This window comes from Mus pahari, chromosome 3 (genome assembly GCF_900095145.1).
Source record: "Mus pahari chromosome 3, PAHARI_EIJ_v1.1, whole genome shotgun sequence".
NCBI lineage: Eukaryota > Metazoa > Chordata > Mammalia > Rodentia > Muridae > Mus > Mus pahari.
Genome location: NC_034592.1, coordinates 84,495,036 through 84,520,469, shown reverse-complemented (window position 1 = coordinate 84,520,469; position 25,434 = coordinate 84,495,036).

The following is a 25,434-nucleotide window of genomic DNA, read 5'->3' as shown; positions in this document are numbered from 1 at the left end:
CATCAAGCACTTGCTGGCATCCACAATATTGTCTGGGTTTGGTGACGGTATGTGGGATGGATTACCAGGTGGGGCAGCCTCTGGATGGCCTTTCCTTCGGTCTCTGCTCCACACTTTGTTACATCTTCCATGGGTGCTTTGTTTCCCCTTCTAAGGAGGACCAAAGTATCCACACTTTGGTTTTCCTTATTCTTGAGCTTCATGTGGTCTGTGAATTATATTTTGGATATTCCAAGCTTCTGGGCATACCATGTGTGTTCTTTTGTGATTGGGTTACCTCACTCAGAATGATATTTTCTAGTTCAATCCATTTGCCTAAGAGTTTCATAAATTCATTATTTTTAATACCTGAGTAGTAATCCACTGTATAAATTTTCTGTAGCCATTCTGCTATCTAGGGTCATCTGGGAAATTTCCAGCTCTTGAATGCTATAAATAAAGCTGCTATGAACATAATGGAGCTTGTACCTTACTACATGTTAGAGCATCTTCTGGGGATATACCCAGTAGTGGTATTGTTGGGTATTCAGGTAGTACTATGTCCAATTATCTAAGGAACCACCAAACTGATTTCCAGGTTGGGAGTTTAAGTTTGCAATCCCACCACCAATCGAGTAATGTTCATTTTTCTTCACAATCACCACTTCATGATAAAAGCCTTGGAAAGATCAGAAATGCAAGGCCCATACCTAAACATAGTAAAAAGCAATAGACAGCAAACCAGTAAAGCCAACATCAAGCAAAATGTAGAGAAACTTGACAAAATCCCACTAAAATCTGGGACTAGACAATGCTGCCCACTTTCTCCCTACCTATTCAATATAGTACTTGAAGTCCTAGCCAGAACAATTAGACAACAAAAAGAGATCAAAGGAATATAAATGGAAAGGAAGAATTTAAGTATCACTATTTGCAGATGATAAAATAGTATACTTAAGTGGCCCCAAAAATTCCACCAGGGAACTACTAAACCTAATAAACAACTTCAGCAAATTAGCTGAATATGAAATTAACTCAAAAAAAAATCAGTAACCTTCCTCTACTCAAAGGATAAACAGGCTGAGAAAGAAATTAGGGAAACAACACCCTTCACAATAGTCACAAACAATAGAAAATACCTTGACGTGCCTTTAACTAAGCAAGTGAAAGATCTGTATGATAAGAACCTCAAGTCTCTGAAGAAAGAAATAAAACAAGGTCTCAGAAGAAAGAAATAAAACAAGATCTCAGAAGATGGAAATATCTTCCATACTCATGGATTGGCAGGNTTAATATAGTAAAAATGACCATCTTGCCAAAAGCAATCTATAGATTCAATGCAATCCCCATCAAGATTTCAACTCAATACTTCATAAAGTTAAAAGAGCAATTTGCAAATTCATCTGGAATAACAACAACAACAACAAAAATCCTAGGATAGTGAAAACTATTCTCAACAATAAAAGAACTTCTGCACTTCAATTTTTAGATCTTGGATGGAGGGAACAAAATACCCATGGAAGGAGTTACAGAGACAAAGTTCAGAGCTGAGACAGAAGGAAGGACCAAGCAGAGACTGCCCTGCCTGGGGATCCATCCCATATACAACCACTGTCTTAGTCAGGGTTTCTATTCCTGTACAAACGACATGACCAAGAAGCAAGTTGGGGAGGAAAGGATTTATTTGGCTTACATTTCCATACTGCTGTTGATCACCAAAGGATGCAGGACTGGAACACAAACAGGTCAGAAAGCAGGAGCTGATGCAGAAGCCATGGAGGGATGTTCTTTACTGGCTTGCCTCCCCTGGCTTGCTCAGCCTGCTCTCTTATAGAACCAAGACTACCAGCCCAGAGATGGCACCACCCACAAGGGACCTCTCCCCCTTGATCACTAATTGAGGAAATGCCCCACAGCTGGATCTCATGGGGGCATTTCCCCAACTAAAGCTCCTTTCTCTGTGATAACTCCAGCTGTGTCAAGTTGACACAAAACTAGCCAATATAACCACAAAACCCAGAAACTATTGCATATTGCCAGAAAGATTTTGCTGACAGGACCCTGACATAGCTCTCTTTTGTGAGGCTATGTCAGTGACTGTCAAATACAGAAGTGGATGCTCACAGACATCTATTGGAAGGAACACAGGGTCCCCAATGGAGGAGCTAGAGAAAGTACCCAAGGAGCTAAAGGGGTCTGCAACCCTATAGGAGGAACAACAATATGAACTAACAAGTACCCCCTTGAGCTGTGTCTCTAGTTGCATATGTAGCAGATGGCCTAGTTGGCCATCAATGGGAGGACAGGCCCTTGGTCTTGGGTTAGATTATATGCCCTAGTACAGGGGAATGCCAGGGCTAGGAAGCAGGAATAGGTAGGTTGGGGAGCAAGGCAGGGGGAGGGTATAGGGAGCTTTGGGGATAGCATTTGAAATGTAAATGAAGAAAATACCTAATAAAAAACTGGGGGAAAGAAAAAGAACTTCTGGTAGAATCATCATCCCTTACCTCAAGCTGTACTAAAGAGAAATCATGATAAAAACTGCATGATATTGATATAGTGTCAGACAGGTAGATCAACGGAATAGAATTGAAGACCCAGAAATGAACCCATACACCTATGATCACTTGATATTTGAATAAGGAGCTAAAACCACCCAGTGGAAAAAAGACAGCATTTTCAAAAAATGGTGCTGCCTCAATTGTGTGTTGTTATGTAGAAGAAAGCAAATTAATCCATTCTTATCTCCTTGTTGAAAGCTCAAGTCCAAATGGATCAAGGACCTTGACATAAAACCATGTACACTGAAACTAATAGAAAAGAAAGTAGGGAAGAGTCTGTAAGATGCAGGCACAGGGGGAAATTTCCTGAACTGAACACCAATAGCTTATGCTCTCAAATCAATGTCCTTTCAGCACTCAGAATTAATCTGGCTTGCCAGACAGAATGTGCAGTAAAGAGTCTAAGGTCTGCAGATACAGGAGTCTATTGGATATGAGAGGTGACCAAAGCCTTCAATCGAGAGCTTACAAATGTTTTAACATATTTAGAGTTGTCCTCTAGTGAGCTAAGAGAAACCTAGTTTCTGTGATATTCAAAGTAATACATAATAATCCAAATACATAAATTTAAAACTAGAGTTTATTACTGAAGAGCTTATTAAATACAATTCTGAAGTTTTGTTGTCATATCGATTTAGATTTATTATTCAATTCTTAAAGCCCGAATTTTCTTTCTTTTTGGCTTTCTCTTTAATACTGGCTGTTTTAGAGCTAACTATAATACTTTCTTCATACACTAAGGTTATTCAAAAAGGGGTATATGTTTTAGAAAGTCTTTCACCATATAATAGTAGTTAAAATTTAGAATTAAGATTTAGTATTACATTTTAGTATTAAAATTAGTATTAAATTTAACTACAGTACAATCTATGATGCTTTCTACATTAACTGAGCCTATTCATAAAGAGCTATACATTCTAGAAAGTCTTTTACCACCATATAAATACTATATTTAATATTACTCTGAATGTTTAGCACCATTCATTTTAATTTAAGAAGTCTAGGCATTTTCTTTGCTTTAAACTTCCCATTTCTGACTATGCAACTTAAACATGAGAAAGATATGTTTTCATACTGATCCTTGTGAAACACACATGCTAAATAGATAGCAAATTCACTCATTCTCAAATATAATTGTATACCCGCACATAATTCTAATAAAATCAGCTGTGAAGTGAAGTTTAAGTGTTTGAACGCTCTCAAAACTCCTACATAAAGAATTTTTCTCTAGCAATCCCCTTACAATTAAGTGTTCCTGGAGCACAGACAGCAGAGCCAGGTTCACTTGGGTCAGAACCAATGGAGGTGAGCTGCACACTGTGGGGACACTCTGCTAATTAAGGTCACAAACTACCATGTCTGGATAGCTCCTCCAAGTTAGGCTCAAAATGTCAGACTCAATTTAGCAGCTGGGCTTCCCTTTCTTTGGCCTTGTTTGGGGAGCCTGACCCCTTGATACCCTCTATCTGGGGAAGGTCAAATATTTCCAGGCAAACCAAGTTCAACTTCCTCTTTCCCAATAAGAAAATGCCCAGCAAGTTCCTAGGATTCCTGGAATGCCTGTCCATACAAATGAGGTATTTACCATACTTTAAACTCCAGTCAATGGTACTTCTCCCTAAGAAAAACTACTTCCAACTCTCCAAAGTTCAGTTATAGCCCATGTCTCCCCTGAAAAAAGTGTATGCACAGGACTGCCACATGTTCAAGTCTGTGCTGCTTCCTTCCAGGCAGGTTCGCAGAAGGTCTTAGACACCCAGAGAGATAGGAAGCTGAGCCAGCACACCACAGCATGCTGTTCTCTCAACTCCCTTTTCTAGTCCATGGCTCTCCCCATCTTCCAGAGGAGCTCTTTGGGGGTCCCAGGATCAAACAGTTTATATCCATTCCTAAACAATCCCCTACCTGCTGGATTCACATTGGACACAGCCTGTCAGGTTTCCTGAGACCCATTGTCAGGCTCTGAATGCCTCCTCTAGGAGTCCTGTTGACCTCAGAAACATCCAGCCAATACAAGGGATAACCAGGTAGCTGAGAACAGCATTAAGAACACAGTCAACAAGAGCCAGGGTAAATGGTACCACCAGAGTCCCGCTATCCTGTCACAGTAAGCCCTGGATAGCCCATCACAGCTGAAGCACAAGAAAGTGACCTTAAATTTAATCTTCTAAAGATGGTAGAGACCTTTAACGAGGATATGAAAAATATCTGTTAAAGAAATACAAGAAAATACAATGAAATAGGTGAAGGATATGAATAAAACTGTCCCAGAACACAAAATAGAAATAGAAGCTATAAAGAAAACACAAATTGAGGGAATCATGGAGATGGAAAATCTAGGGAAAAGAAAAAGAACTACAGTTCCAAGTATCACCAACCGAATACAAGAGATGGAAGAGACAATCTCAGGCATAGAAAATACATTGAAGAAAACCATACATCGGACAAAGAAAGGGCTAAATCTAAGAAGTTCATGACACAATTTATCCAAGAAACCTGGGATACTTTTGATAAGTTATTTCTCTGCTAGTGAAATATGTCAGATATATTATATTATATTATATTTCATTATACACAGGTTTATTGGGAAGCTGTTATCTGGTGAGTTAACTGGCCCTAGCGAAGCAGTCCAGTGAGCAGGAAAGGGGAAGAGAAAAAGGGCATGCAGAGAGATAAGGGAAGAGGAGGGCAGGGATAGAGTGGAAACCAAAATATCTGGATGACACATGAAAGAGCCTCTGTGGGAAATGCAGCCCAGGCTCTCTGTTGGGAAGTTCATGGTTATTGGAAAGGCATGCCAGGTAGGAACTGAAGAATGCTGGAAGAAACTGGAGGCCAAGTCTACTTTGGTATGTAAAATATTCACCTCAGTCCCTTGTCCCTTTGTCTGAAACCAAACATCTCAGCCTTTTATTGATAATATGTGAATAAGGGGTGAGGTAATTATCTATAACTACTTACTGCTGATATTGGGGCATCATGACGGGGTATGGACAAAAAACTAGAATGTTGGCCTGTTCTGGGAAGAGCTGGTTGTTTCGTTGCTTCCATATTGTGGGACCATCTGGAGGACTGTGCAGATAAGATCTAAGTTTGTGAAGCTAGACTGAAGCTGATTTGGTGCTGTACTGGATGCCAGTTCTAATGAAACATCTATTCTTAGCAGGTATCAGTAGTTTAGGGAGAAGAACTCTTTCTTGGGTGTACATTTGAAAATTTAGGCCCATAGCCATTATAGTTAGAGGAGGGGTTGGAGGTCCCAGGATCAGGGAAAGGAAAATAGATCCTACCTCAGGAATAGGCAGGTAGTGAGGGAACCAGGCTGTTGATTGACAGTGCTTATCTGGAGTGCATTTGACCTGTGAGAGGTGGATTTCCTGAAGCTTATAAGAATCCTTTTAAATTTACAAAAAGATAAATTAGTTTCCAATTACCATCTAAGTTTGTTTTTCCCTCATCCTCTAACTCTTATAACTTCCATTACCAAGCACAATCATTTTCTTAGACCTTCAAACACTTTCTCAGACCCTCTAGACTTTTTGAAGCTTTCATATCCTCAGACCTTACATAAACTTTAAACCTTAACCCATTACCTATTTAATTATTCTCCATGACATTCTTCAGACAGGAAGAATTATGGGTCATAGTTTTGACTATGGGGTGGCAACACCCTTTCTCATTTGATGCCATGTCTTCCTGCTTGAGGTAGGCTCTATAATTTCCTTCTCCCTATGTCCAGTATTTCATCTTTGAGTCCTGAGGGTTTTTCACTGTCAGGTACATATTGGAGGGTCCCCCAATCTTTTACCTCTTGAGGTTGCCTGTTTCCATTCTTTCTGCTGGCTCTCAGGACTTCAGTCCTTTTTCCTCTCCCAATACCAGATCAGGTTCTCCTCTCCCCAACCCCACCCATATTCACTTTTCCTCCCATACCCCTCCCTCCCTCTTGTGATTCCTTTCTTCTTGCTCCCAAGTGGAACTGAGGCAACCTCACTTGGGTCCTTCATCCTGTTGATATTTTTGAGTTCTGTGGTCTGTATCTTGGGTATTCTCCATTTTTTTTTTTTTTTTTGCTAATATCCACTTATTAGTGAGTACGTAGCATTCATATCCTTTTGGGTGTGAGCTACCTCACTCAGGATGATATTTTCTAGTTCCATCCATTTGACTGAAAAATGCAGGATGTCCTCGTTCTTAATAGCTGAGTATTATTCCATTGTGTAAATGAACCACATTTTCTGCATTAATTCTTCTGTCATAGGACATCTGGGTTGTTTCCAGCTTCTGGCTATCACAAATAAGGCCCCCTAGGTACATAGGGGAATATGTGCCTCTGTGGCATGTAGTATTGCTGGGTCTTCATGTAGATCTATTTCCAAATTTCTGAGGATGCTCTAGATTGATTTCCAGAGTGGTTGTACCAGTTTAAAATTCCACCAGCAATGGAGGAGTGTTCTTCTTTCTCCACATCCTCTCCAACATGTGTTGTCACCTGAGGGTTTGTTCTTAGCCATTCGATATATGAATCTCAGGGTCGTTTTGATTGGCATTTCTCAGATCATTAAGGACTTTGATTCTTGAGGTGTTTCTCAGCCATTCGAGATTCTTCTGTTGTGAATGCATAGTTTACAAATATTTTCTTACATGCAGTTTTTCTTCATTTTATTGAATTATTATGTTATTGTATAGCCTCTTTGGTGTTTGAAAACATTCCATTGTCTATTTTTAATCTCATTTGTAAAACATGAACATCGTATAAAGCAAAACAAAACAAACAAAACAAATCAAATAAATGTGTCTGTTCTGAAGTGTTTCTTCAATGCTTTCCAGACTACCAACAACATTCAATCAAAGTTATAGAGGGGTTGATGAAAATTTTTCATTAATTTTAGAGATGTTTCACAAACTAGACACTAGCCATACCACCTTAAACAAATCTAATCCCACTGGAATGAAGCAAGACAGTATGAAATAAAAGCAAATTGTCATGATTATAATGGTACAAACTAAAAGAATAAACAAAATATATGCTATAAATATTCTATAGTTGCATTGATCCCTGCAGTCTGGATTTTTGAGATCTCTATGTCAAGCCTTTTTCTTTTCAATATATTATCTTTGTGTTGTTACTTTCTTCTCAGTACTATGCTTCTCTATTGTTGGCTTATTCTTTATTTGCTATCAAGACTTGACTTGGAATGTAGTTTCATTGACATCTTCCAAAGAATGTTGTCTCTTTCCATGATTTTGCATTACTTAGAGGAACAGAAAGCAGGGCTTCAGCAAATATGTGGCAAACCAGAGACACAAGTGTTATACAAGATAAATTAATTGCCAAAAAATGTTCACACTATCTTGTTATTTTCTTTTTCCTCTTAGGGTTCCATTTTTTTCCCCTAAGTATTATTCCACAAGCATCACATCTATATTACCAATATTGTAACTCAATAGAAAGGTAACATATGTGTGATACTGTGAAACTGGAAGGAAAGAAGAGGAAGGTGTGTTATGAGGTAAGCCCAGTGGTGCATACCTGCAATGCTTGTACTCAGCAGGCTAAGGCAAAAGCAATGCCTCAGTTTATCACAGCAACAATTAGTCTTTCAGTTTGTATCAGCTGGTATTCAATTGCACTAAAGTTCATGAAAAGAGAAAGATTTTTCTTATAGGCTTCTCAGGCAAGTATCAGATGACCATTGGCGAAGACCTTCAGGTCTATCCTTTACAATTTGGTGGGCTTAGGCTCCAGAGTGAATGGAATGAAAATACTTGCTATTGTTCTGTCAAAAAGTGTTTTTGGGGAGTTATTGTTAACTTCTAGATGTTTCCCATTAGTTAAATCATTATTATTTCATGTCGAATACAGAAAGTTAAAAAATTCACATTTTAATCCATTATATAGTGAAAATGACACATTTTAGGAGGTTCTTGATTTGTGCAGGAAAGTTTTCAAATTATGATCATTTTTTCTTAATTGTTAGTGTTATATATTAATTGGATTATATTGCCATTTTTTTGAGAATTCTTCATCTCCGTATTTGAGGCTGACATTGGGAAATAAAATTCAAGCAAGAAAATTTCAAGTGGCTTTATTAGTAGAGATAATAGCAGGCTTCCCACTCAGTAATTTCTTTTTCTGAATACTTAATATGAAAGGCTTTGAACAGTAATTTTTTCACTACGTCTTTTTCAGTAAGTACACTGATGCAAATACATGCTGAAAGGTTTGTCAGAGGAAGCATGGCCTTACTTCATCCATCTTAAGATTATAGTCGACAGCTTGGCTTCCTGAGTGTTAAGGAATGACATAAATGTTATTGCCATTCATCTATTATAGCATGTGGGTATTAGAGACACAGAACAGCTACTGTTTAATATTGCTTTAGAATATTAAATGCCATAGAATTTGTATTTGTTCACTTAATCAATTCTTAGGCCAACTTTGTAAGGAGAGGCCCACTTCTCTTCTAATTTTAAGAATAAAATGAAACTGAGGCTTAATTGTTCGATAAATAAATCATGTTTCTAGGTATGACTTCCATAAGATAATTTTAAAAGTATCTGTTAAAAATATGTACAAAATCTAAAATAGATTATCTTTAAATAATTAAAGAAAGTGATATGACTTATCTACCAGTATAAAAGTAATAATTCACTTAAAACTCAATTTATTTATACATTTAATTTTATGTGACTATGTATGCACATGTGTATATATCTGTATGTATAGAAGGCCAGAATAAGGCATTTTAGCAAGGTCTTGATACTTTGTGCAGGAAAGTTTTGCTGAATGTGTGTTTCCCTTACTGACTATTCCCCAGAAGCCAATTCTCACTCTGAACCCAAACCTTGTTTTTTCTTAATGTGACTGGAAGCCAGCAAGGTCCAGCTGTCAACTTGTCTCAGCTGTCAACAGAACTGGAATGCACATGCAGAAGACTCTGACTTGTTCTGTGGGTGCTAGGTCTCTGGTCCTCATGGTAACAAAACAACTACGCCTAACCTCTGAACCCTTTGCACATGCCTCAAATAGATATTTATAAACATCAGAATGTAAACTGACATTGGAATATACAAGTAAATAAGATATAAATTAATTAAAGGGCTTAGCAACACATTTGAGTTAACATTGATCTCCCAGATATATTAAAGATATTATATCAAGTATAATATTAATATATATAATTATATAATATACATCAAGTTATATTGTAAAACAATAATAATAAAATCACAGTATTGGCATAAAAATAGAAAATGTGATAAATTAAATAGAATTGAAGACCTAAACATAATTTGAAATACACAGACAACTGACTTTTGCCAAAAAAAAAAAAAAAAAAAAAAAAAAAAAAGAAAAATAAAAAAAAAAAAAAAAAAAAAAAAAAAATACACAGTGAGGATAAACAGCATCTTCAAAAAAAAAACGGTGCTCCTCAAACTGGATGTATATGAAAATTGATCCATAATTATCATCCTCAAAATATTTTCATGTATAAATGGATCAAGGCAAGGACCACAGCATAAGACCAGAACATTGAATCTGATAGAAGAGAAAATGGCGAACAGGGATGAATTCATTGGCACATGATAGCACTTTCTGAAGAAAACAAGGATAACCAATAGAATAAAGGAGATAAAAGACAGCATAGCATAGGAATTAAGACCAAAAGTTAGTGAATTGGACCTAATGAATATAAAAAAGCTTTTATAAAACAAAAGACACCGTAACTATAGCAAAGCAATAGTCTACAGAGAATTAGTATCTGGAATATCCAAAGAGCTAAAACCATCTGCTCCTAAAGGAAACAAATAACTCAACTAAAAATAAGGACAATAGGGGGCTGGTGAGATAGCTCAGTGGATAAGAGCACCCGACTGCTCTTCCGAAGGTCCGGAGTTCAAATCCCAGCAACCACATGGTGGCTCGTAACCATCCGTAACAAGATCTGACACCCTCTTCTGGAGTGTCTGAAAACAGCTACAGTGTACTTACATATAATAAATAAATAAATCTTTAAAAATAAATAAATAAAAATAAGGACAATGTAAACAAGAAAAACTTAAAAGATAATTTATAAATAGCTAATAAATACATAAAATATACAAATCATTTGCCATCAGAGAAATGCATTAAAACTGAGATTTCATCATGCTTATTCAGATTGACTAAGATCAATAAATAATATTTGGAGGGGATATAAGCAAAGGGAACATTTACTCATTTATGGTGGAAATAAAAACTGGTATAGACATTGTATTAATCAGTGTAGAGATTCCTCAAATTGTTGAGAGTAAATCTACCTCAAGATCCATTAACGCTACTTTTGGACATATATCTAAATGACATATTACTAAATTCATCCTACTAGACAGTGATTTGTTTATCAATATAATTACTGCTTTAGTCTTACTGGCCATATTTGGAAGCAACCTAAATATCTAACAGTTGATGAATGGATAAACACAGTGGGCTATTATTCTGCTCTTAATAATATAATACTGGGACACAGTGCTACAGCTGTACCCAAATACAGCTGGGAGAGGGCTGTTCTGCCAGGAGTGCTAAAACACCTGTGAGCACAGGTAAGACAATAATATCCTCCCTGAGGGATCTGCCTGGAGTCCTCAGGACACAGAACAGCCAGGGACAGGATATGTCCAGTTTCTGTCTGCACCTGTAGCTGGCACTGTGCCACAGCTCCCCATACCCAAATTTCTCCAGGAGAGAACTGGTCTCCCAGGAGTGCTGACACACAGGATTGCAGGAGGAACAACTGGAAGTCAGAGACATCAAGAACAGCTAACACCAAAGATAACCAGATAGCAAGAGGAAAGGACAAGAACATAAGCAACAGAAATCAAGGCTACTTGGCATCATCAGAGCCCAGTTCTCCCACCACAGTGAGCACAAGCTAATCCATCACACCAGAAAAGCAAGACTGATTTAAAATCACATCTCATGATGATGATAGAGGACATTAAGAAGGACATAAATAACTCCTTTAAAGAAAAACAGGAGAATACAGGCAAACAGGTAGAAGCTCATAAAGAGGAAACAGAAATACCTTACAAGATTACAAGAAAGCACAACCAAACAGATGAAGAAATTGAACAAAACCATCCAGGATCTAAAAACAGAAATAGAAATAATAAAGAAATCACAATGGGATACAACCTGGGAGATAGAAATCCTAGGAAAAAAGATCAGGAGCCTTAGATGCAAGCATCACCAACGGAATACAAGAGATAAAGGAGAGACTCTCAGGTGCAGAAGATACCATAGAAATAATAGACAAAGAAAATGCAAAATGCAAGAAGACCCTAACCCAAAACATCCAGGAAATCCAGGAGACACTGAGAAGACCAAACCTAAGGATAATAGGTATAGAAGAGAGTTGATTCCCAAATTAAAGGGCCAGCAAATATCTTCAACAAAATTGTAGATGTAAACTTCCTTAACCTAAAGAAAGAGATGCCCATAAACATACAAGAAGCCTACAGAACTCCCAATAGATTGGACCAGAAAAGAAATTCCTCACATCACACAATAATCACTCATGTGGGTGCCCTTGCATTTGGAGCATAGATGTTCAGAATTGAGAGCTCTTCTTGGTAGATTTTTTTTCTTTGATGAATATGAAGTGTCCTTCCTTATCTCTTTTGATAGATAAACCCTTAACCAAACTAACCAAAGAGCACAGAGACAGTATCCAACTTAACAAAATCAGAAACGAATAGGGAGATATAACAACAAAAACTGAGGAAACTAAAACCAACAGCAATAACAAAAAACCAAAAAACATCAGACCCTGCTTAATCTGAAGACATGGTAGGAAAACATCCTGGATTATAAACCTGCAATGGCATGTTTTAATATTTTCAAACTGACCTATGAATATTCTGTGTTTGAAAGCTTTTACTTTTCAGATCAATTGATGAGCAGGTGAAATCAAAGAAGCTGTNTCAATATACCCTTTTATGAAATCAAATATAACCTCAGATTAAATTAGGGAGATAAACAAACAAACATAAAAAGGCCCAGGACCAGATGGGTCTAGTGCAGAATTCTATCAGACCTTCAAAAAAGACCTAATACCAATACCCTTCAAACTATTCCACAAAATATAAACAGAAGGAACACTACCCAATTTGTTTTGTGAAGCCACATTTATGCTGATATCAAAACCACTCAAAAACACAACCTAGAAAGAGAACTTCAGACCAATCTACCTTATATTTATATCAGTGCAAAACTACTCAATAAAATTCTTGCAAACCGAATCCAAGAACACATCAAGATGATCATTCACCAAGATCAAGTTAGCTTCGTCCCAGGGATGCAGGTGTTGTATCCCTGGAATTACTGTTGGTAACTCTCTGCAGTTAATTTTTCTATCTTGGAAGCCTCACCAAAGAGACTCCAGTGTTGTGTGCATATGTTTTGCCTCTATGTTTTTCCTGCAGAAGCTCCTATTCTCCCTACTGTCTGTGGCAAGCACAGAGCTCCCTCTCCCTCCCTGGATGCTCAGAGGGAACCCAATCTGGTATTAGAATGGCACTGCCCAACTGCCCATAAAGCCCTGCTAAGAAAAACACCCCAAGGAAGAGCCACAAATGCTAGCTTGAGACAGCCTCCCGCACTTCTACATTGCCAAAACTAGCACTGTCTCTCTGATAAACAGCTCAACTCTCCAGGTGTGGCTGCCACCTGTCCTTGGGACCTTGAGAAAGAAATAACAAACTCAAAGATTAAGATCCCACATTTGAATCGTAGAAAGGAGGTGATCAGCGGGTCACAGACAGTCATAAAACTGGCCTCTGATAGTGGCATAAAGATAACTCTTAAGGTCAGGAAAATACCCCTCTCAGCTGAGCAGTTCTTCTTGGGCAAATGGTATCATGTTAAAATTATGGCTTGCATTATCCACCTAGTATTGAAAGAATTCCTAACTGTGCTGTATGCAAACACAATGCCTTCCGGATTCAGGGTTGCACTCCATCCTGCACCGTGGGAAGGTTTTCGATCTTGAGTCTGACTCTTTTTCAATAAAAAGAATTTCATGCCCACTTGCAAAGGACTCTGCACATCTTGAGCTCTCCTGGGTTTCCCTCGGGACTCAGGTATAACACAGGGATAGTTCAATATGTGGAAATCCATTAATGTAATCCACTACATGAGCAAACGCAAAGAAAAAAAAATCCAACACCCACACATAATAAAAGTCTTGGAAAGATCAGGAATTCAAGGCTCATACCTAAGAATAATAATTGCTTGTATTCAAGCAGTATACAGCAAACCAGTAGCCAACATCAAACTAAATGGAGAGAAACTTGAAGCAATCCTACTAAAAACAGGGACTAGGCAAGGCTGTCAACTTTCTCCCTACCTCTTCAATATAGTACTTGAAGTCCTAGCCATAAAAATTAGACCACAAATGGAGATCAAGGGGATACAAATGGGAAAGGAAGAAGTCAAAATCTCACTAATTGCAGATAATATGATAGTGTAACCCCAAATTCCAGTGGAGAACTCTTACAGCTGATAACAACTTCAGCAAAGAGGCTGGATATAAAATTAACTCAATCAAATCAGTAGCCTTTCTCTACTCAAAGGATAAATGGGCTGAGAAGGAAATTATGAAAACTACACCCTTCAAAATAGTCACAAAAATTATAAAATATCTTGGTGTGATTCTAAACAAAGAAGTGAAAGATCTATATGACAAGAACTTCAAGTCTCTGACGAAAGAAATAGAAAAAGACCTCAGAAGAAGGAAAGATTTCTCATGCTCGTAGGTTAGCAGGATTAATATAGTAAAAACGGCCATCTTGCAAGAAAGCAATCTACAGACTCAATGAAATCCCCATCAAAATTCCAACTCAATTCTTCATAGGTTTTGTTTGGAAGTTTTCATTTCCTGCTCAGTTGTATATATATTTCCATTGTTTATTACATAATTATTGTAAAGAATTTAATTTTAGTTTTTATTTTTTAAATTTTTTTTTTTACTTTTACTTCTGTATGTGAATATGTGCCCATGATTATATTTGTACAAGCCAAAAGAGGTTGATGAATCCTATGGGGCTGAAGACTGAGGTGAGCGTAACCTGCTTAATTTGGAGGGTGCAAACCAAACCTGGATCCTCTTCAAGAGATGTCCATACTCGTCAAAAGTTTTTGAAACTTTTAAGTTAGCATTTCTCTTTTTTATAGAGATTTATATATAAATCTCAGCAAGGCATAGAGCTCACTGCATAGCTTAGACTCGCCTTAAGCTCATAACAATTCTCCGGCCTTGTTATTTATTATGGAGGTTACAGGTATGAGCTGACACATCAGAACACAGGTTCAAATGCTTCCTCCATTTTGTCTCATGAAACCATGTCTGTTTATTTGGCAGCTAGGAGTCTCCACTCCAGTTAAACCTGCACTTGCCCTTGCACATGCCTATGGAAGTAAGCAGGTCTAGGCAGCGGGCGGCAGGCTCCCATGGCTCATTTCCAAATCCCTGCCAGCTTTTCATGGATACATGATTCTCAGTGTGTTGCTTCCTATGATTGATTTCCAGAGCCCTGCAAATAACTGTAAGAAATTGTCATGTTTCACACTTACTTAGAGGAAAAGATTTCTTTCTCTTATTTTTTCTGCTATCAAGTCCATAAAGAAAGAGACTTTCTTTTTATTTTTAACAATTTCTCTCTTAGTAACTTACATAAGCATCCACAGAACATATATTTTTAATGATAATAACAATTTAAAACTAGTAATTTGTAAGTTTTCTTTCTGTTTTCTATAAAATAGAATTTCTGTATTTTGATCTTAGTTTCCTAAGTATACCATGAACATTCTGTCATATTTTATTAACTTGTTTTTAAAAATATCTTTTAAAGTTCTTATGATCATTTGATTCATGAAAGTTACATTTTCCATATACAATATCTGTGTCATCTTTGCTTTAATGTTATTTACTGCTATGAAGTGAATGTTAGAAAGTTGAGTATACTGTGTACCTTTTTAGATAACCTGAGTTCAATTTTTAGCACTTACCTGGAGGCTCAAAACCTTTTCTAAATCCAGTTCCAGGGGATACAACACCTTCTTCTTGCCTCTGAGGACTCTAGGCACATATGTAGTGCACAGCTTTATATATAAGCAACACATAAATAGTTAGAAAAATAATTAGAAAATCAAAGAAATAAACAAAAAAGAAACATTTTCCAATATTCTCTCCACTATACAGAAAGTAATGCTGAAGTTGAAGATGGAAGCTATGTTTTTAATTCGTTCTCATATTCAAATTTATGTTGTCTAACAAAAAGATATCTAGTTGGAAGTTACTTGCCTGAGGTACTATGATACTCAGTAACACACACTTCATTATGTGAAAAAGAGATGTATTTATAAATCTTTTGTAGTTCTCTAAGGTTTTATTATTCTTTCAAATGTAAATTAATGTAATAGCCTAAAAAATCTATGGTACCTTACTCTTTAATTTTTCAAAAGCATTGCAATCTAATCTGTGAGATTGCTATTTTATATGTAGAATTTTGAGGGATGAATCTCTGTGGATTTGAGGTATGAATCCCTGTGTTTGTACTCTCCGGAGTACTGCCAGGAGACAGAAGAAAATAGCAGGAAACAGTACTCTGGAAAAGCCATATATTCCTAAGGGAAAAGCACCTTACTACAGTTTTGGTGAATTTCTCATTACAAATAGAAGGCATATTATTTTGTTACCAGCATCTTGGAACATCATGTCATATTATTTGGAGAAGTAGGCTCTAACTATTATTCAAGATCCAGATAGATTAAAATATTTACTTATGTTTTCTAGGTTATTTTCAAATATGTGAAGAATGATTATATTTTATTGTTGCTTTCAGATTTCATCTCTCTCTGTCTCTGTCTCTCTGTGTCTCTGTTTCTCTCTGTGTGTTTCTCTCTCTCTCTCTCTCTCTCTCTCTCTCTCTCTCTCTCTCTGTGTGTGTGTGTGTGTGTGTGTTTCTCTCTCTCTCTCTCACTCTCTCTCTCTTTAAAATGAGAAGTTGAGACAGATATCATGATCCAAACAATACATCAGAACAAGTTAATTGTAACATGTTTGTAATGAAATTTTACAGTTAACTAAAACATGTACGAAAGTATTTAAATTTAATAATATTTAATTTATAATTGTTTTGGTCTTGATGGTATGAGTATATAAAAAAATGTGTGTGTCTCTACAGTAGTCCACATTCTGGAGACATCTAACAACAACTGAACATTACTTTTGGCCATTTAATTTATAACAACATGCCTTCAAGAATGCCTATGACTTCCCAGAACAAACAAAAGTTAATATAAAAGGAAACTTCACTTACTATCAATTTACTATGTATGAAGTTTTTTCAACAATTAACACATTAAAGGCTATTCAGAGAAATTCTATATGAATGAAAAAGAGAATAATTAGTAAACACATCTTTTTGGCATATATGCCAGGACTTATACTGACATAAAATTACTAATATTCATTTTCTGTTTAAGTTTTTTTTTTGATTTTTATACTTATTTTGTGTATGTGAGATATTTGGGGAAGGGGGTATTTATGTGTGTGTGTGTGTGTGTGTGTGTGTGTGTGTGTGTTTGTGTGTGTAAGTCAAAGCACAACTTTGCAGAATGTTTCTCTTTCCATTACTGGAATCTAGGGATCAAACTCAGGTCATCAGGCCTAGTGACAGGTGTCCTTATCATCTTTGCCATTTTACATCTTTGTTATATTTTCAGAAGATCCACACAATAAAAGTTGTTCAAATTCCAACTACAATTCACTATGTTTTATCGAAATACCAGAATGATTAAAACATTATTTTGTCTTAAAAATCAACATTTACATTTTCAAATTGGAATGAATGTATGTGTGTGTACATGTGGGTGCATGTCTGTGTTTGTGTGCACATGCTTGCATATATGTAAAAGTTCAGATGCACATGTATGTGACTTACTGAATGTAGAGGTCAGAGGATGTCTTCCAGGTATTATTTGTCTCCATAATTCTGAGGCCTCCTCTCTCTTTTTACTCAACCATTCTGAAGGTTGATCTCACTGTCAGTGATGATTCTAGACTCACTTCCCATTTTCACTTATAAGTGTCTGGATTACAGATGTTTATCACTGAGTCTGACATTTTAAATGTGGGTTATAGGAACTGAAATCACGTATCAGGCCAGAATGGGAATGATTTTTACCCACTGAGACATGTGGATCACATTTAATTTGATGTAAAGGAAATGATAGACCTATTCAGATTTTCGTCAGAGACCAACACCTACACAAGTTATCTGAACATAGGAGTGGTGAACAACTTCATATGCTCACAGATTCCAGGGCTCAAACTGGAAAGGAAGCACAGCTTGTAGATGCTGTAGATGTAGATTGCCTGGTTAATACTCAAGGTGTTATCAGCTAAACATTGACCCAATCCTAATGCTGAAGCCAATAATTCAAAAGCACATGTAATATCAAGTAACTGATATGCAAACAACGTCATATGCTTCTGTTTGTTGCTGCCTTAGTTACAATGAATGTGACTGATGATGGATAAGACACTTTACAGACAGTGCTTTATAGCATTCAATTTTTTAGTTTCTTAATATATCCATTTAGATAGAACACTTTAGGTCTATGTTCTTCTTTCTCTAGCTACATCTAAATATCTTTATTTATTTTACTCGATAGTTTTTGGAGATATGGTGACAGTTAACCATTATCTGTTCCTTTATCTCTCAGCAGATATATATAAAAAAAAAGCTTACCATCACATGTAGACAATGTGAGTCAGAAGTAGTTGTGTAAAACACTAGCAGAGTAACTACAGATGCTTCAAGTCAACAGAATCATGTCTACATGAAAGCTAACACTGAGTGAAATGGTACAAGGGCTGTAGCATGACACACTGAAGAGGTAGAAGGAGATAATAGTGACAGGAGTACAAACTGTATCTTACAGGGATATTTGTCTTACAGGTTAGTTTTGGAAGCATTCTATTAGTTTGCAAGCACAGTTTCAGAGAAAACTACATGACTTCATAATAGTTTTACTTATAACTTTTTGTGAATGAAGATATTTCAAAAGCATACAGAATTACTGATTCAGGGTACATACTGGCAAACAGGAAACTGATCAGATGTTTCACTGAAAATTCTGCTCCAAAGACCAAAATCTGTTGCACAACTTTGTCCTCTAAGGTTCCAGATTTACATTTACTAAGAACATAAGAGATAGGGGTTAGATAAATAGTTCAGGGCATAGGAGTGTTTCCTGCTCTTCCAGAGAATCTGAGTTCTGTTCTCAGCATCTCTGTCTACCACTATTAAATGTCCTGTAACTTAAACTTCAGAAAATTTGACCCCTTTATCTGGACCCATAAGGACACACACACACACACACACACACACACACACACACACATCCATATAAGGATTTCTCTTCTATGAATTCTAAAAATGTATACCACCATGGTATCTTTTTAAAAATTTTTTCTTATTTTATTCTATGTAGAAAGTCAATTTAAAATCAATCATCTGCCCACCTTTCCCAATAAATAAAATAGTTGCTTTCAAACTAATAACAAAAGAAAGTCTTACAACTGAGGTTGCCATCTAGATGTGAAAACACATTGTACAATCTCATGTGGTCTGAGCTAAAGAGATTGGATATTAATTCAAATTATTACACCTGATTTCATGGAAGAAAAATTGACTTCAAGTTCCCTTAAATGGGCAGTCATGCAGAATTCTAGGAAGCAGCTGAAAATAGTGATGACAATTGTCTCTCTTTGGGTGATAATTTCCCAGAAGACTGTAAGTTAAGATGTGCTGTCTTTCAAGTGAAAACAAAGTTTAGAAGCAAAAACTCAGGGGAAAGTAGACTCCTCTGTGTGGTCCAACCTATCCAGCATGCTCCACAGCACACTCTTCTCTTTCCATCTGTTTCTCCACCCTGCAGATTACTTTCCTGGGATTGGGGGAAATTGTGCAGAAAAGTACAGAAATAAAATCCAAATGTGCTTTCTCTGATATGTCATGCTCTGTAGAACACCAGAAACACACGTAAGTTCACTCCTCTTCTCTATTTGCATTTTATTTTCTCTCTGGTTGGATAGTTATCATACAAATGTATCAGCCTCATAGAAATTCCTACTGTCAACATACTTTCTCCTGTTTTTCTATTAACAAAACAATCTCATGGCCAGTTAAAAGAACCTGGGATAAGGTCTATAAAATGTATTATTTTTCACAGCTGAGGATATAACTCAATAGACAGAAGCAGCTGCCATGCAGTTTCCAGCTTTTGTTTGGGTTCCTACAACCTGTGTAAAGGCCAAATGCAGTAGCATAAGTCTCAGCACTTGAAGGGTAGTCCCATAGGGTGTTGGAAAGTGAAGACAGGGACATCTCTTAATATCTCAACAAGGTAAAAATGTGAGGACCAAAACCAAAGCTAAAAAAAATTACATTTATATTTCCATGAATTGTCCCATATTCATTCTACTTATTTAATATTTAAGACTGTGCTATGACTTAAAATTCCAAAGTGTTCTTATATTAGTGCTATTTTCTGAATTGTACACCGAATTCTCCTTTTTGCTATTTTACTTGGAAAAGAATAACATATCTCAAATGTAGAAAGACATCTGTGGAGATGATACAATGGAAGGACATGAAATCTATAGGGTGATGCCTATGTATTTCTGCATACCCTCATCAACATTCTTATGAAAAGGTAGAAAGAGAAATTGGTGAAAACTCAAGAATAATTTTATAGCATATGATTGAATGTTTGAAAACTAAAGAAGCTCATGGTTGAATTTCATCATGTCTGCTAATGGAGCTGCCTATAAATCATTTTAGGAGAATTTAAGATTGTAAGTTTATCATCAGATCCAGAAGACAGTACAACTTAATTCTGTGGGCTTTTTTCTCCAAATATATTCTGTACTAATATTGCCATAAAAGGAAAAAAATTGTTGTAAATAAAGCTAATTCATTCTAGGATTACTAATTAAGTCATGAACTCATACACAAATGTTACTATATATGTACCACATTCAGATGTGAAGGAATTTAAATGAAATTAAAAAAAAAATTAACTAAGGGCTGGCAAGATGGAAGAATAGCAAAAGACATTTCCTGTTAAGATTGCGAACATGAGCTCAGTCACAGGAGTCTACATGGTGGAGTGAGAGAAACCACTTTCTATTATGTGTACATAATGCTATATACACACATGCATGCACACATACAGGACATAAATGGAAAATATTAATTAAAACTGAGTCATATTATAATACCATGTGTGCACAGGAATAGTTGATTAGAAATGCGAAAAAATGAATCATCAAAGTAAATAAACTAGAAATCAGGTATTATTAATGTAAATACTTCTGTATGTGTGTTAGTTAAATTTTATCAATTAAGTAAATTTGTCATTTTATCACATTGAAGAAAATATAAGTTACATAAAGCATTCAGTTTTGTCTTTCTGATGATGAGTCAATTTGTTTATATGTACTTTCCAGATATATCTATTTTTTTCTATAAAATTCACAGTCAGTTTTGTTTATAATGACCATAATCTCATTGTGTGTATATAGTATTTTTTCATTATCCATTTTCTTTTTTTCTTTTCTTTTCCCTTTTTTTGTTTTGTTTGTTTGTTTGTTTGTTTGTTTTTGTTTTTTTTCAAGACAGAGCTTCTCTGTGTAGCCCTGGCTGTCCTGGAACCCACTTTGTAGACCAGGCTGGCCTCGAACTCAGAAATCGGCCTTCGTTTGCCTCCCAAGTTCTGAGATTAAAGGCGTGTGCCACCATGCCTGGCTTCATTATCCATTTTCTGATGATGGGCATTAAACTATTTTCATTTCTCTGTCATCTTGAATAGAGCAGCAGTTTTAATTGATGTGCCAATATCTCTGGATAAAAATCCCTGGTTCTCATTACTTTTAATGTATGCATGCATACATGTGTGAATGTACGTATGATTGTATAGAAAGGCTTTGAAAAATGTGGATGAAACATATAAAGCTAGAAAGAAAAGGAAGAGAGTAAAATGAAGTACTACAAAAGAGAGAGGGGAGGGTCAGAGTCCACAAGAGTCATGATAAAGAAGCAAGAGTGTAGCATATTAAAAGTGCAGGGCCTCAAGGTGGAAGAGATTACTGCAGACTATAATTTATAAACAACATGCTACTGTAACATGTCAAAAAATGTCTAAATTGTTAAATGCCAATCACAAAACACGTTTTAAGATCTTAGGAGGATGACAAAGTGGGTAATGTCCCACACTGGCAAACCTAAAGACTTGAATTAGATCACTGGGATCCATATAATGGAAGGAACACACTAACTCTTGTATGTTGTCCTCTGACAGCCAATTATCGTCAGTAAAATGCATAAATTCTATTCCATAAACTTAATTCTAATGCATAAACCCAAAGAAATAAGAAAAACTTAAGTACATTTAAATTAAGCCTGAAAAGTGCATGTGACTGTGCTTTTCCCTATACCATAATATACTAATTTAGTAAAGAGTGTCATTGTTTAGATACTGAAAGTTAGAATGCTGAATGGCATAAAATATCCTGCCATTTCTTGCTCAGTATTTCTATCTTTCAGGTGGAAAAAAGCAGAGATTAAATCCACAGTTTTGGTCCACAACTATCATTAAGTACAGTGACTACTGCCCTTCTGCTGGCTCCAGCCAAAGGCGGCAGTAAAAGTCACACACAACCCACTATTGTGTCTCAGGACATAGAATACTTGTTTATTTTCTTACCAAATTACAGCCTACACATGTAAGGCTCAGAATGATCCACAGAAGGCCACAGAAGTCACTTCAAAAATCTGTTGTCAGCACATCAACATGAAATATTTAAACATAGTGCAGATTGTACTATGTATAGGGAAATATATAGAACTTCTTTAACATACTTCCAGTCATTAAGTCAGCTTCCGCTGTGGGATTAACCAATGACCATATTCATTTCAAAAGAAGTCTCTCTCTCTTTGTCTCTGTCTCTCTCTGTCTCTCTGTCTCTCTCTCTCTCTCTCTCTCTCTCTCTCTATATATATATATATATATATATATATATATATATATACTTATATATGTATATATATATACATATATATACAAATATATAATATATATGTATATATAATAAACAATTTCATNTCTGATTGCATATAAACAGTTTAAATATACTCATTAATAATTGTTTCCATTATCATGTCCTATTGATTTTCTTAATCTCTTTAATTTTGTAGCATGTATTTAAAATCACCAAGGAAATCATAGTACTTCAGACTTGCCTATTTTTATTAGCTAATATAACTTTGCATCATACAACCTTAGTGAAGTTTTGACTATTGATTTTTCTAAAATGAATGGATGATTTTGGGAACTATGTTGATTTTGCCTGTGCCACACTGGTGCTCTGACATTCTCTAGAATAACTGTAAAGGGTATTCTGCATTACCTTTATGGAGAGCAGCAGGGGAAACCAGAAAGGGGCTAAGTCAGATTTATGGAATACACAGCAAAGAATAAATGAAAGCATTTGCCTGAGAAATCAAAGGAGTACAAAAGTCAGGAGGGCAGGAATGCCCGTTGCAGGGAAAATGTCTAAGGCAGCATGCTTCATTTCACCCGCAGAAGCAGAACATGACATTAAACAGGATTCTTCAGATGGTTTCACATATGACCTGCTAAACTGTAGAAAAGTGTACAGAGGGGAAAAAAATCTCATCTGAGAGTATAGATGAGGAGGGAGAGAAAACCTGTTTCTTTATTTTTGTTGTTGTTGTTTTTCCTTTTGCTTTTTAGTTTTGTTGTCTTTACACTTTAGGCTCACAACGGAGAATATAAAAAACAAAATCTCCCACATGGAATCTTTTTTTATTAAAATTAAAAAGTAGATTGCTCTAAATTCCCAAATAATAGTCTCTCATTAAAATGTTAAATATAAATTTGGAAAAAATATAAAATTCTCTTATACATAAAAATTTTAAAGAATACCAAATGTTTGAAGTTTTACTGTTATTTAAAATTAGGTCATTTTCAACTTTTATATAATATCAGGAAACATTTATTAGTGACTTTTCTTTCAGATTCTGGTCACATTATTTATTACAACAAAGAACAAAATAGAATGCTCTGCAACAAAAGTAACCCAAATGATGGTCATATAATTATAGTGGTTATCATCTCAATGATTATTTAATTTCATAAATTCTAGGATATACTGTTAATCTGTAATTTAATAACAGATTACAGATAACTTAACCAATTAAGGGTACATGGAATGTCACTCTAGTTATTGATCATAAACATTTTAAATATAACCCACTTTGAAAGGTGGAGAATTTGATACTATATGTATAAATCCCAAGTTTCTTAGGTTTAGGTTTCTCATAGATACTATTTTCTGCAACAATGCTTGTACTGGATAGTTTTGTGTCAACTTGACACAGCTGGAGTTATCACAGAGAAAGGAGCTTCAGTTGGGGAAATGCCTCCATGAGATCCAGTTGTAAGGCATTTTCTCAATTAGTGATCAAGGGGGGAGGTTCCCTTGTGGGTGGTGCCATCTCTGGGCTGGTAGTCTTGGGTTCTATAAGAGAGTGGGGGAGGCAAGCCAGTAAAGAACATCCCTCCATGGCCTCTGCATCAGCTCCTGCTTTCTGACCTGCTTGAGTTCCAGTCCTGCATCCTTTGGTGATTAACAGCAGTATGAAAATGTAAGCTGAATAAACCCTTTCCTCCCCAACTTGCTTCTTGGTCATGCTGTTTGTGCAGGAATAGAAACCCTGACTAAGACAAATTGGTACCAGCAGAGTTGGGTATTCCTGTAACAACCTGACCATGTTTTGGGGAGGACTGTGGAGGACTTTGGAACTTTGGGCCAGAAGATCCATTTGGTGTTAAGAGCTCTTTGGAATGTTGTGTAGGAGCTTCGAAGATAATGTTCAGAACAGTACAGAAGATGGAGGCCTGGCTTGTGTAATTTCAGAGGGAAAATTAAAGACTCTTTTCAGGGCCATTGCTGTTTTGAATTGTGAAGATTCTGTGGTTCTGGTTAGCTGGGGCTGAAGAATCAGCTGTGATTAACAAAATACCAGAACCACTAAAATGAAATGTTTTCCTTACTGGGACTATTGATGCTAGTTAGCTGGAGCTAAGAAATTAGCGGTGATTAAGAAGAGACCAGCATCATTGAGGTGACATCTTCTGGGAAGTATTTTCTGAGAGCACAAAGAGGCTGTGGTCCAGAGATAGCCAAGGTTGTACTTTGTGCTGCAGCAGGACTTGGTAATGTGTAAGAGTTACCCATGTGGTACTGGTTTTGAAGGTATGAAGGGGTCATGCAGAGCAGCTGAGGCCATGGAAGCACTGTGAGAGGCCATGGAAGGCCATTGGTGAAGGTGCAGTCTCAGTTGCAATTGATGGCCCAGGACTGAAGGGGTCACAGCAGCGTTTTGGAGATGCCAGTACCATGAGATAACCACCAAGAACAGCAGCAGCAATGAAGTACAGGTAGCTGGACCTGGAGCCAAGAAGACAAGGTGTGTGCTATGAAGGGCATGGCTGGAGAAGTGACCCAAGCCCTTGGAGGAGCCCAGAAGATTGTGAGTTGGATCCCAGACATTGGACAGTTGGAGTTTAATTTTTGCTATTGATTGTGACTATGCCCTGATGTTTTTCCCTCTTGAAGGAAGTATTTGAGTGGAGCCCACAGTTAAGAGACTTTTAATTGTAAAAAGACTTTGGATTTTAAAAGGTATTGGATATTTTAAAAGGATTGAACTTTTAATATGTAAAAACTGTGGGACTTTAAAAGTTATTTAAGAT